The 12,725-nt window shown below is 44.5% G+C and overlaps 1 pseudogene; it reads right to left on the bottom strand.

The window, feature by feature from the left end:
* Positions 1-1,431: 1,431 nt before the first annotated feature.
* On the bottom strand, positions 1,432-3,773 carry LOC148775913 (28S rRNA/ribosome and sororin micro-cofactor pseudogene; annotated as a pseudogene).
* Positions 3,774-12,725: the final 8,952 nt, after the last annotated feature.

Below are 12,725 nucleotides of genomic sequence, written 5' to 3' on the forward strand. Positions count from 1 at the left end.
CCACGGGGTTGCAAAAGAATCAGACAGAACGTAGCAACTAAACAACAATAATACATACATATATATATATATATTTTTTAACATTTTTGCATCATTTTAATGTGCATTCCTCACTTAATTTTTTGCTATTGATTTATTACTTGCTGTTTATTTTATATTTATTTCAGACTATAGAAATGATGCTAGACAAAAAGTAAAGTCAAGCGATTTTTAAAATTCAAGTTCTAATAATGAGAAAATAGAAAGAGAAATTAAGGAAACTATTCCATTCACTGTTGCAATGAAAACAATTAAATACTTAGGAATATATCTACCTAAGGAAACAAAAGACTTGTACATAGAAAACTATAAAACACTAGTGAAAGTAATCAAAGAGGACACGAATAGATGGAGAAATATACCGTGTTCGTGGATTGGAAGAATAAATATTGTAAAAATAAGTATACTACCCAAAGTAATTTATACAGTCAATGCAATCCCTATCAAGCTACCAACAATATTTTTCACAGAACTAGAACAAATAATCTCACAATTTGTATGGAAATACAAAAAACCTCGAATAGCCAAAGCAATCTTGAGGAAGAAGAATGGAACTGGGGGAATTAACCTGCCGGACTTCAGGCTCTATTACAAAGCCACAGTCATCAAGACAGTATGGTACTGGCATAAAGACAGAAATATAGATCAATGGAACAAAATAGAAAGCCCAGAGATAAACCCACGCTCCTATGGACACCTTATCTTCGACAAAGGAGGCAAGAATATAAAATGGAGAAAAGACAGTCTCTTTAACAAGTGGTGCTGGGAAAACTGGTCAGCCACTTGTAAAAGAATGAAACTAGAACACTTCCTAACACCATACACCAAAATAAACTCAAAATGGATTAAAGATCTAAATGTAAGACCAGAAACTATAAAACTCCTAGAGGAGAACGTAGGCAAAACACTCTCCGACATAAATCACAGCAGGATCCTCCAAGACCCACCTCCCAGAATATTGGAAATAAAAGCAAAAATAAACAAATGGGACCTAATTAAAATCAAAAGCTTCTGCACAGCAAAGGAAACTCTAAGCAAGGTGAGAAGACAACCTTCAGAATGGGAGACAATAATTGCAAATGAAGCAACTGATAAAGGATTAATCTCCAAATTATACAAGCAGCTCCTGCAGCTTAATTCCAGAAAACTAAGTGACCCAATCAAAAAATGGGCCAAAGAACTAAACAGACATTTCTCCAAAGAAGACATAAAGATGGCTAATAAACATATGAAAAAATGCTCAACATCCCTCATCATCAGAGAAATGCAAATCAAAACCACAATGAGATACCATTTCACACCAGTCAGAATGGCTGCTATCCAAAAGTCTACATGCAATAAGTGCTGGAGAGGGTGTGGAGAGAAGGGAACCCTCTTACACTGTTGGTGGGAATGCAAACTAGTACAGCCACTATGGAGAACAGTGTGGAGATTCCTCAGAAAACTGGAAATAGAACTGCCATATGATCCAGCGATCGCACTCCTGGGCATACACACCGAGGAAACCAGAATTGAAAGAGACACATGTACTCCAATGTTCATTGCAGCACTGTTTATAATAGCCAGGACATGGAAGCAACCTAGATGTCCATCTGCAGATGAATGGATAAGAAAGCTTTGGTACATATACACAATGGAGTATTTCTCAGCCATCAAAAAGAATGCATTTGAATCAGTTTTAATGAGGTGGATGAAATTGGAGCCAATTATACAGAGTGAAGTAAGCCAGAAAGAAGAACATCAATACCGTATATTAACGCATATATATGGAATTTAGAAAAATGGTAACCTGAACCCTGTATAAGAGACTGCAAAAGAGACATAGGCATTTAGAACAGTCTTTGGGACTCTGTGGGAGAGGGTGAAGGTGGAATGATTGGAGAGAATGGAATTGTAGCATGTATATTATCATAAGTGACCAGTCCAGGTTCGACGCATAAATTTTCCTCTGTTCATTTCTTTGCATTTGTGCTTTTTTAATAAAATTCTTTAAAAAAAAAATAAAAAATAAAATTCAAGTTCAAAATGGATCATAAAACAATGGAGACAACTTGCAACATCAACAAAGCATTTGGCCATGAGCTGCTAATGAATGTACAGTGCAGGGGTGGTTCAAGAAGTTTTGCAAAGGAGATGAGAGCCTTAAAGATGAGGAGCACAGTGACTGGCCATCAGAAATGGACACTGACCAATTGAGAGCAGTCATCGAAGCCGGTCTTCTTACACCTATACAAGAAGTTGCCCAAGAACTCAACGTTGACTGTTCTATGGACATTTGGCATTTGAAAGAAAGGTGAAAAAACTTGGTAAGTGGGTGCCTCATGAGCTGACTCAAAATTTAAAAAATCATCATTTGGATGTGCTGTCTTATTTTATGGGACAACAACAAACCATTTTTTGATCAATTTGTGACATGGGACAAACAGTGGATTTAAACAACAACCAGCAACAACCAGCTCAGTGGCTGGACTGAGAAGAAGCTCCAAAGCACTTTCTAAAGCCAAACTTGCAGCAAAAAGAGGTCATGGTCACTGTTTGGTGGCCTACTGCCTGTCTGATCTACTATTGCCTTCTGAATTCCGGCAAAACCATTACATCTGAGAAGCATGCTCAGCAAATCTATGAGATACACTGAAACTGCAAAGCCTGCAGCCAGCATTAGTCAACAGAATGGGCCGAATTCTTCTCCGTGACACTGTCTGACCACCAATCCTTCAAAAGTTCAGTGAATTGGTTATGAAGTTTTGCCCCATCTGCCGTATTCACCTGACCGTTTGCCAACTGACTGACTACCACTTCTTCAAGCATCTTGACAACTTTTTTTTTTTTTTAGTGATAAAGAATGTTCATTTTATTAAAAATATAATCCTGCAAAGGAAGCAAAGACAATCACAGTCACTTGTCCACTTTGGTCACACAGGGGAAGTGGCAGGGCTGGTATCAAAACCCTTTCCTCCTCTGCCATATCTATAATAATCTTTATTTTTGTCAGAAATAGAAAGTTGCAGGATCACTCATTGGGGAGACAGGGCCTTCAAGGAGGTTAACTTCTTGTCGCCTTTGCTCAAGTAAGCGCTGTGGGTCCTGTTTCCCAATTGTTGCTTCCATGCTCACCATCCCTTTTCCTGGCCCATCCCCATTCCTACATTTAATCACACACATCTCAATGAGATTGCTAGGGCTTTATTACAAATGAAGTTGACTGCTTAGAACTCCCTCTCCAATCTTTCTTTTCTACACTCTTCCTCTCAATGCATCCCTTCAGGACAGGGCAGTAGGCCATTAGGGAAGAGAAAAATGGGGAGAGTGAAAAGGAGCAATGCTTTCTCCAGTCTTCTGAAACAAGCATCGAGTCCTCCTGGCTCCAGCTAAGAATCTGGTAGGAAGATGAGATTCAGAGTTAGCCTTTATCTTCAAAGTCCTCCATGCCTACATTCTAGGGGGCTTTTGTCTTCTTTTTTGATTTGGGCTGTGGTTCACTAGTCCACTTCCATGGCTGCTTTCTCTTTCTGGGCAAGCCTGATCTGTGGAGGAGTGTTCTGTGCTTCTTCCCAGACAGAGCCATGCTGGCACCGGACGCCCACTTCTTGAGGTGGCACTGCATAACCAGTCTTCACAGCTCTGACCACCCAGTGCTTCAGTCGCTGATCCTGGTTCGAAATCTGCTGTCATTTAAACAGCTTCTTCTTCAGCTCAGGTTATGGCTGGTTGATCTTTCTGCCTGGAGCACCCATGGATGCACAGGGAAAATGCTTCCACAACCAGCAGGAGGCAGAAAAGAGTTTGTCAAATCTTAAAGCATGGATTTTTATGCTACAGGGATAAACAAACTTATTTCTTGTAGGCAAGATGTGCTGATTTTAACGGTTCTTATTTTGATTAATAAAAATGTGTTTGAGCCTAGTATAATGATTTAAAATTCATGGGTCCAAAACTGCAATTACTTTTGTACCAACCTAATACAATATCCCTGCTTTTTAATATGCTATCTAGGTTGGTCATAACTTTCCTTCCAAGGAGCAAGCGTCTTTTAATTTCATGGCTGCAAACAGCATCTGCAGTGATTTTGGAGCCCAAAATAATAAAGTCTGACACTGTTTCCACTGTTTCCCCATCTATTTCCCATGAAGAGATGGGACCAGATGTCGTGATCTTTGTTTTCTGAATGTTGAGCTTCAAGCCAACCTTTTCCCTCTCCTCTTTCACTTTCATCAAGAGTCTTCTTAGTTCCTCTTCACTTTCTACCATAAGGGTGGTGTCATCTGCATATCTGAGGTTATTGATATTTCTCCCGGCAATCTTGATTCCAGCTTGTGCTTCTTCCAGCCCAGCGTTCCTCATGATGTACTCTGCATATAAGTTAAATAAGCAGGGTGACAATATACAACCTTGACGTACTCCTTTTCCTATTTGGAACCAGTCTGTTGTTCCATGTCCAGTTCTGACTGTTGCTTCCTGACCTGCATACAGGTTTCTCAAGAGGCAGGTCAGGTGGTCTGGTATTCCCATCTCTTTCAGAATATTAAAAAGCAGGGATATTACTTTGCCAACAAAGGTCCATCTAGTCAAGGCTATGGTTTTTCCCATGGTCATGTATGGATGTGAGAGTTGGACTGTGAAGAAAGCTGATCGCCGAAGAATTGATGCTTTTGAACTGTGGTGCTGGAGAAGACTCGTGAGAGTCCCTTGGACTGCAAGGAGATCCAACCAGTCCATTCTAAAGGAGATCAGTCCGGGTGTTCATTGGAAGGACTGATGCTAAAGCTGAAACTCCAATACTTTGGCCACCTCATGCGACGAGTTGACTCACTGGAAAAGACTCTGATGCTGGGAGGGGTTGGGGGCAGGAGGAGAAGGAGACGACAGAGAATGAGATGGCTGGATGGCATCACCGACTCGATGGACATGAGTTTGAGTGAACTCTGGGAGTTGGTGATGGACAGGGAGGCCTGGCGTGCTGATTCATGGGGTCACAGAGAGTCGGACACGACTGATGTGACTTACCAGCAGCAGCATGTATCTTATATACCAATATGAGATCTGTGTAGCTTCATATTACATATTTCCTGCAAATCTCATTGAATTTAAAAGTTCACATTTTACATGAATTTTGGAGAATTAATAACAATTAAAAAAAAATTTAAGTCAGCTTCTGAAATACCTGTGCTACAAGAAGATCAAATCTGTAGGAGAGGAATTTAGAGCAAGGAAAAGAATACAGCCCTGGTATGTTAATACCCAAAAGTGCACCACGAATCTGGCTCTATACTTTATAGCAGCTGAAGCAAAGAAAAAAAAAATCAGAATTTCCAATGTTCAAGATGTAAAAAACTAGTCAGCTTGTCAACAAAAGACTGAGATGAATTTCTGCCATGGGTTGTCACAGAGGATTATGCACAAAGTGAGGACCAGGTCACCTCCCTTTCCAGATCAAACAGTTCTGTCTGTATCCTGTCCAGATGCAATTCAGTAAAAGCAGTTCTGTGAGGGGCCAGAGCAGTGCTCTTGAAGTACATGGATTTCTACTAAATTGGTTAGAATGCAAGGGAAAAAAATAGACTTTGGAATCCCAGAGCCATGGAGAGAGTGCATATTCATTAGGGACTCCTCCAGGACAGATATTTTCTTGCTCCCCAGCCTGGCAGAGTTAGGGACTCTGTTATCTGGGGGGAAAACCTGAAATGTAGGGAGTCTGTGTTGCTCAACAAAGAATGTCATCCTCTTATGAAAATTCTGAAGCCTCAGAGAAAGACAGATATCCTTACATGCATGGTGATGGGCTGATGCAATACAGGCGGTTTGGCCAAGAATGTCTTCAGAAACTTACACAGTTAGGTGGCCCTGGGCTCAGCATCCCCCCACACAGAGCAAGACAGTCGGAATTTGAGTCTGGGCTCACTTTCAAAACAGGCGTTCCCGATGCTGTCAGAAGAGCTGCACATAGAATTCCATGTTCTGACAAACTGCCACAGTAATCACACTGTTTTTCTGGATTTGATGGCTTATTATCAAGTAGTCAAGGGAATTGGGGATCTTTTTGCTTCTCTGTTAGATGGAACCAAGAGTGGGAACAGCAAGGAAGGGGAGACAGGCACAGTGGAAGGGTAGAGAGGTGAGGGAGGGCAGAGCTGGGGGCTGCTCCAGAAAGGCCGTAGGAGATGAGAGGCTGCAGGGGCTGGGGGAGCGGCAGAGGAAGAGGGCTGCTGGGGACGCAATGTCCTTGTCCCACGAGTTCACACGTTGAAACCTGCCCTCCAAAGTGATGATTCTAAGAAGTGCATAAGGCCCGTGGAGGACCATTCAGTCCTGAGGGTGGAGCCCCCATGCATGGGATTCTGCTATTGTAAGAGATACCGGAGAGCTCCCTCGCCCCTTTTCTCACCATACGAGGACTCAGTCTGTGAGGGACGAACTAGATTCTCCCCAGAACTTGTCCATTCTGGCAGCTTGACCAGGGCTGTCAGAAATAAGGGTCTGTTGTTGATAAGCTGCCCAGTGTGTGATGCTTTGTTATAGCGGCCTGATCAGACTGAGATGCGTCTTCACCTGAGAGCCATCCCAGGGTTGAGTAGCCTCTCAGGCCAGAGCTCAACTGGTGGCCCAGGTCAGGGTCTGCGGTCAGTGGGTCCTGGCAAAGAACCTCTCATTTCCTCTTCTCAGGAAGTGAACAACTCCAGAAGCCCCAGAGAAAAGTAGGAGTCTGGGCAACCTCACTGTTGCATAGACAGAAGGTTTTGCACACAGGTTGGGGTTTGCTGTTCGGGAATCCCCTTCTCAAGAACAGACTCTAGGCTATCAACTTGGGGGTATTTCCCCAGGCTTCTTGGCAGGAACTCAAGCTAAATATTTTGTTGTTTTCAATGCACAGTCTTGATTTTTTCTGTTGCTGGTATGATGTTCAGAGATAAGGTCATGACCACCAGGACTGATCCAGTGAAACAAATGTTTCACCCAGATCTTATCCACAAAAAAGAAACTGCTCATATGCATTTTTCTATATTATAGTCCCTGACTACCTCCGTTGTAGACAAGAAGAGAAAGAGGGCAGTTAAACAGTACTGATTTGTATTTGATGATTTTTTAAAAATATGATTTTTCTCTGCCCACATTTAGCAGTCTGGACCAGGTTGTGGCTCTGATAGCCCCATCCCATCCCAAGCCACACAAGTGGCTTCCCTTGGTAGTCGTGCATGTGGGTGGGGCTGAGGGTGCAGTAACACAGCTGGGCCTACTGTTGCTGCAGACCCTTTTTTGGATCAGGTACTTGTTCTCTGCAAGGCCATGAGGGGGCTTGATGCTAGTGAGTTGTACCTCCCATCCCTGACCAACGTGATAAGGGGGGGGAGGTGAACTCAAGAGACACTGTCTGATGGACAAGATCACCCTAGCCTAGCATGTGGGCACCCAGGTTCTAGGATGACCCTGACATTTTGACTCTATGACTGAGAGAATGAAAATGCCATTAACAAAATAGGGAACAGAGACAAAGGGATTGGTGGGGAGAGTAAGACGGTAAATATGAACACTGAATATGAGCTTCGGCAAGCTGCGCACCAAGGGGGAACGGCCAGTGAGCTGCACAGTGGTCTGGCTCTGGGGGCTGGGGGCCACAGAGAGATGGATGCCACAGTATACACAGTAATCACTACTCTGCACAAGTGGTCCCTTGTGCAGAGATGGTAGGTGGGGAAACGTGCAGAAAGAATGAGGAACCCTTACTTCAAAAAAGAGGAGGAGGAGGGCTTCTCTGGTGGCTCAGCGGTAAAGACTCTGCCAAATACAAGTTTGATCCCTGATCTGGGACGATCCCATGTGCCATGGAGCGAGCAAGCCCATGCACCACAACTGCTGAGCCTGCGCTCGGGAGCTGGGGAGTCACATCTACTGAAGCTTGTGTGCCCGAGAGCCCGTGCTCTGCAACAACAGAAGCCACCCCAGTGAGAAGCCTGCATGCACCAGCTAGAGAGAAGCCCCCACTCTCTGCAGCTAGGGAGAAGCCAGAGCAGCAGCAAAGACCCAGCACACCTATAAATGAATAAACAGACAAATTTAAGAAAACAGAGAAGGAGGAATAGGAAGCTGCCAGAGAAACCAGATACCAGTCAGCGAGGAGGAAGGAATTAGGACAGTCCAGTGCGTCAGGGTGCTTGCTCAGAGAAATCAACACTGCTAATTTTAGGAGAAAAGACATATATTAATATTTAAACACTGCTTGGCTGGCTTCCAGAATCTCTGGAACAGGTTTGGGGCTCTGAGAGGAAGAACACCAATGAAGACCAATGGAGCTTGCATCCCCGACACCATCGGCTCTGGACAAAGGCATTTTTCCAAGTGTTGGGGCCACTGCTGCTCCAGGAACTTGGCTCTGAAATTGGCATTTAAGCCAAAGAGAAACCTTCTTGGTCCTTGCTTCTCAGCACCATCAGACCCTGTTCCAAGCCTGGGGGCAGGAGTATCTGATTAGCAGAGTTTATAGCTCATTTGGTAACGAATCCACCTACAATGCAGGAGACCTGGGTTCAATTCCTGGGTTAAGAAGATCCACTGGAGAAGGGATAGGCTACACCCTCCAGTATTCTTTGGCTTCCCCTGTGGCTCAGCTGGTAAAGAATCTACCCCCAATGCAGGAAACCTGGGTTTGATACCTGAGTTGGGAAGATCCCCTGAAGAACAGAAAGGTTACCCACTCCAGTATTCTGGCCTGGAGAATTCCATGGACTGTATAGTCCATGGGGTCACAAAGAGTCAGACACGACTGAGAGACTTTCACTTTCAGGCCACAGGCCTACGTTCTAGCTGCAAAGGATGCTATGGAAATTATCTACCATCTGTAGCATCCACAGGTTTCCCAACTGCACTTATGGTAAAGAATCTGCCTGCTGATGCAGGAGACATAAGAGATGGGTTCTATCCCTAGATTGGGAAGAGCCCCTGGAGGAGGGTATGCAGGTATTCTTGCCTGGAGAAACCCATGAACAGAGGAAGCTGGCAGACTACAGTCCACAGGGTCACAAAGAAGTGGACATGACTGAAGTGACTTAGCACATTAGCATGTGAGCTTCCACACTGGGGGGTGGGTTTATAAAAAGGGTAGAGTGGATAGTGGATTCCCAAGTCTGTGTTTGGAGAGAGAGGTGAGGGAAAATGCAAGGGAGAGGGAAATAGAAAAAGAAGCAAAATCCAGAGACAAAAGGGAAGATGAAAGCTGATGGAACACTGGGTGGGAGGGGTCAGGAAAGGCAGGAGGCACGTGTCTGGAAAGAACACCTCAGGGGGAAGGAAGGGTGAATCGGAGGTGCTCTTGGAAGACGGCCTCTCTTAGCTCAGAAGGACACAGACATTGACACAGATGGATGACACTCTGAGGGGAGGAAGTGGGAGTGCCCGGGGCTTCAGGATGCAGGACTCTGGAAGCAGGAAGCTAGGAAGTCCAGCCCAGCTCCCCTGAAGGAGGCCAGCCTTCGGGGCTTGCCACTCTGTGAGGCTGCCAGACAAAGTCATTAGCAGGTTTTCAGACATGGAACCTGTGCATTTGGGTAGCAAATCTCCATTATCTTTCTATGATCCTTCAGGAGTCTAGCATCGACCTTCCTTTCTATCAGCTCCTACTCTTGTAGACGGACCCACCCAGGGCTGCCTCTCACTGAGTTTCTTCTGCCAAAGTCCTCTCCTGTCCTTATGGGGACCCTGCTGTCCAGTGTCTGATGTCCCTTTGGTGTCTGTCGGTTTTCTACTGTTTCTTCCGTGAGCTCCATAGGCCAGCCCTAAAGTCTCCCTCTTGCTTCAGAAACCAGTTGCAGGTCCATATTTGCCACAGTTGTAGCTTATAATCTCTGCTTGTTGGTTCTGATTCTATCTGTAAAACAAAACAACACTGTCTTCTACACAGGCAGTCCTTCAGTGCTCTAGGAACAGAGGATTCTCTACAGGAAAGGTTTACTGCCTCTGATAAAGAAATACAACTTTGTGGCTACTGCTTATGATTGTATTCAATGTCTTAACAGTTGCACCTTACTTATGGTCAACTAGGTCCCAGATGGTTCTCCCCACACATGCTGTGAAATTAGATCTTTCTCAACCTGTTTTTTTTTTGTTTTTAACACAAAGACGAATATATGGATGAACATATGTTGTTTTGTCTGCTTACTGCTCCTTCCTCTGGGGAGCCAGTCCTTCCTTGTTCCCTGTGGGTCTCCTGGGGCTGTCAATTTCAGCCTCTAGGGCAGAAAGTGAAGAGGAACTAAATAGCCTCTTGATCAAAGTAAAAGAGGAGAGTGAAAAAGCTGGCTTGAAGCTCAACATTCAGAAAACTAATATCATGGCATCTGGTCCCATCACTTTATGGGAAATAGATGGGGAAACAGTGGAAACAGTGTCAGACTTTATTTTGGGGGGCTCCAAAATCACTGTGGATGCTGATTGCAGCCATGAAATTAAAAGACGCTTACTCCTTGGAAAGAAAGTTATGACCAACCTAGATAGCATATTAAAAAGCAGAGATATTACTTTGCCAACAAAGGTCCGTCTAGTCAAGGCTATGGTTTTTCCAGTGGTCATGTATGGATGTGAGAGTTGGACTGTGAAGAAAGCTGAGCACCAAAGAATTGATGCTTTTGAACTGTGGTGCTGGAGAAGACTCTTAAGAGTCCCTTGGACTGCAAGGAAATCCAACCAGTCCATTCTAAAGGAGATCAGTCCTGGGTGTTCATTGGAAGGACTGATGCTAAAGCTGAAACTCCAATACTTTGGCCACCTCATGCGAAGAGTTGACTCACTGGAAAAGACTCTGATGCTGGGAGGGACTGGGGGCAGGAGGAAAAGGGGACGCCAGAGCATGAGATGGCTGGATGGCATCATCGACTTGATGGACATGAGTTTGAGGGAACTCCGGAGTTGGTGATGGACAGAGAGGCCTGGAGTGCTGTGATTCACGGGGTCGCAGAGTGGGACACAACTGAGCGACTGAACTGAACTGACCCTATCCCCATTCACAGCGATGGAAACAAGACCCACTCCTGGCCAATCATATCACCTCCTACCCCTGGTGACAGCCAAGAATCTTTCTCTATAACTGGAATACTAAGAAGTTGTCTGTTGCTGGTGGTCCTCAGCTAAGACAACGTAAGCTTGGAGTACAAGTTGCACTTTCTGCAGCTGTGAAGAGGAAGTCCATTGTAGTGGGAGAAAAGGCCAGCCCCGAGAGGAAAGCTCAGAAACCAAGAGAAAGAAGTAGAGTCCCAATGATATAGACTGGATTCTTGGGTCTAGGTTTGCCAGAGCCAATCAATACCCTTTCTGTTTAAGCGAGTTGAATCAGGTTTCTGTCACTTCCAAGTGGTAAGCCCTGAATAACAATACTTTAAAAAATTAGAATGAATGGCATGCACCTATCTGCACAATGCTGCTGCTGCTGCTGCTAAGTCACTTCAGTCGTGTCCGACTCTGTGTGACCCCATAGACGGAAGCCCACCAAGGCTCCCCCATCCCTGGGATTCTCCAGGCAAGAACACCGGAGTGGGTTGCCATTTCCTTCTCCAATCTGCACAATAGAGAAATGTAAAAACAAAAAAATCATTCCTAACCCTACTTTTCAGAAATGAAAAGAGTTATACAGAAAATGGTGTCATACCTTATATACTGTGTGTGTGTGGTTGTGTGATTGTAAAATACAGCCACAAATTCCTCCATCCAGTATGCACACCCCCTTGCAAAGTAAGTTTGGGTCTATTCCTCTCAGGGAGAGGTGGTTTCTTGCTCTCTGAATCTGGGCTAGCCTTGGGACTTATTTGAGCATTAGCTTGCAGCAGAGAGGTGTATAAGACCTTCAGAGGCCTTCCAACTTCTGCTATTAAGCTCTTTAGAAGAAAGGGCCAGGTGAAGAAGCTAGGGTAACCTCCTGGAGGACAAGAATACAGGGAGGATATCAAGACAGCCCAGCCCACAGCCAGCCCCAGTGTCAGGCATGTGAGTAAAGCCACATTGAACCTTCCAGACCAGTTCTTTCTCTAGCTGAATGCAACTGTTTGAGTCTAAACCAGCAGAGTGAAACCAGCTTTGGAATAGCCTAGCTAATCCACAGAACTGTGAGAAGTAATACATCTTTTGTTTTAAACCACAAATTTTAGGGTACTTAATTATGCAACCAAAGCTAACTGAAACAGATTGTGTTCTGAATTTTTGATGTAACTGCACATTGTCATGTCCCCCACGTTATTAATATATTTATTAAGGGTCTTTTGTTTCCAGCCATGGGAAGCCAGTTTAAAGAGAAATGCATTAGCAGGTTCCTAGGATATTTCAAGCTATAGAAGGTAAAGTGGAGGAGGGGAGAAATCAGGGCCACCGTGTGGGTGTCAACAGCGGAGGTCACAAGCGTTTCTCCAGAAAACTGCTGTTTAACAATTAGTGTTAATGACTTCTGGACAACTACCTTCAAGTTCTCAGAACAGGTTGATTCGTCCTGCTTGGGCAGCGTCTACCTACGGATCTTTTGGTTATGATGCAGGGCGGCGAAGGACGCGGAGGCAGAAGGGAAAACAGACGCGAGTCGGTGGACAACCAGTATGGAAGCCAGAACCTAGGCCTGCTTTTTAACTGCTAATGTTTTGACTTCCCCCAACTTCTTTTCTTTCAAATCTTTGTTCCTAATGTATCCAGGCTCCTTTTCATAAAGGGGAAGAATCTGC

Source organism: Moschus berezovskii, chromosome 12 (genome assembly GCF_049115385.1).
Source record: "Moschus berezovskii isolate FMDL1 chromosome 12, NW_MosBer_1.0, whole genome shotgun sequence".
NCBI classification, from domain to species: domain Eukaryota; kingdom Metazoa; phylum Chordata; class Mammalia; order Artiodactyla; family Moschidae; genus Moschus; species Moschus berezovskii.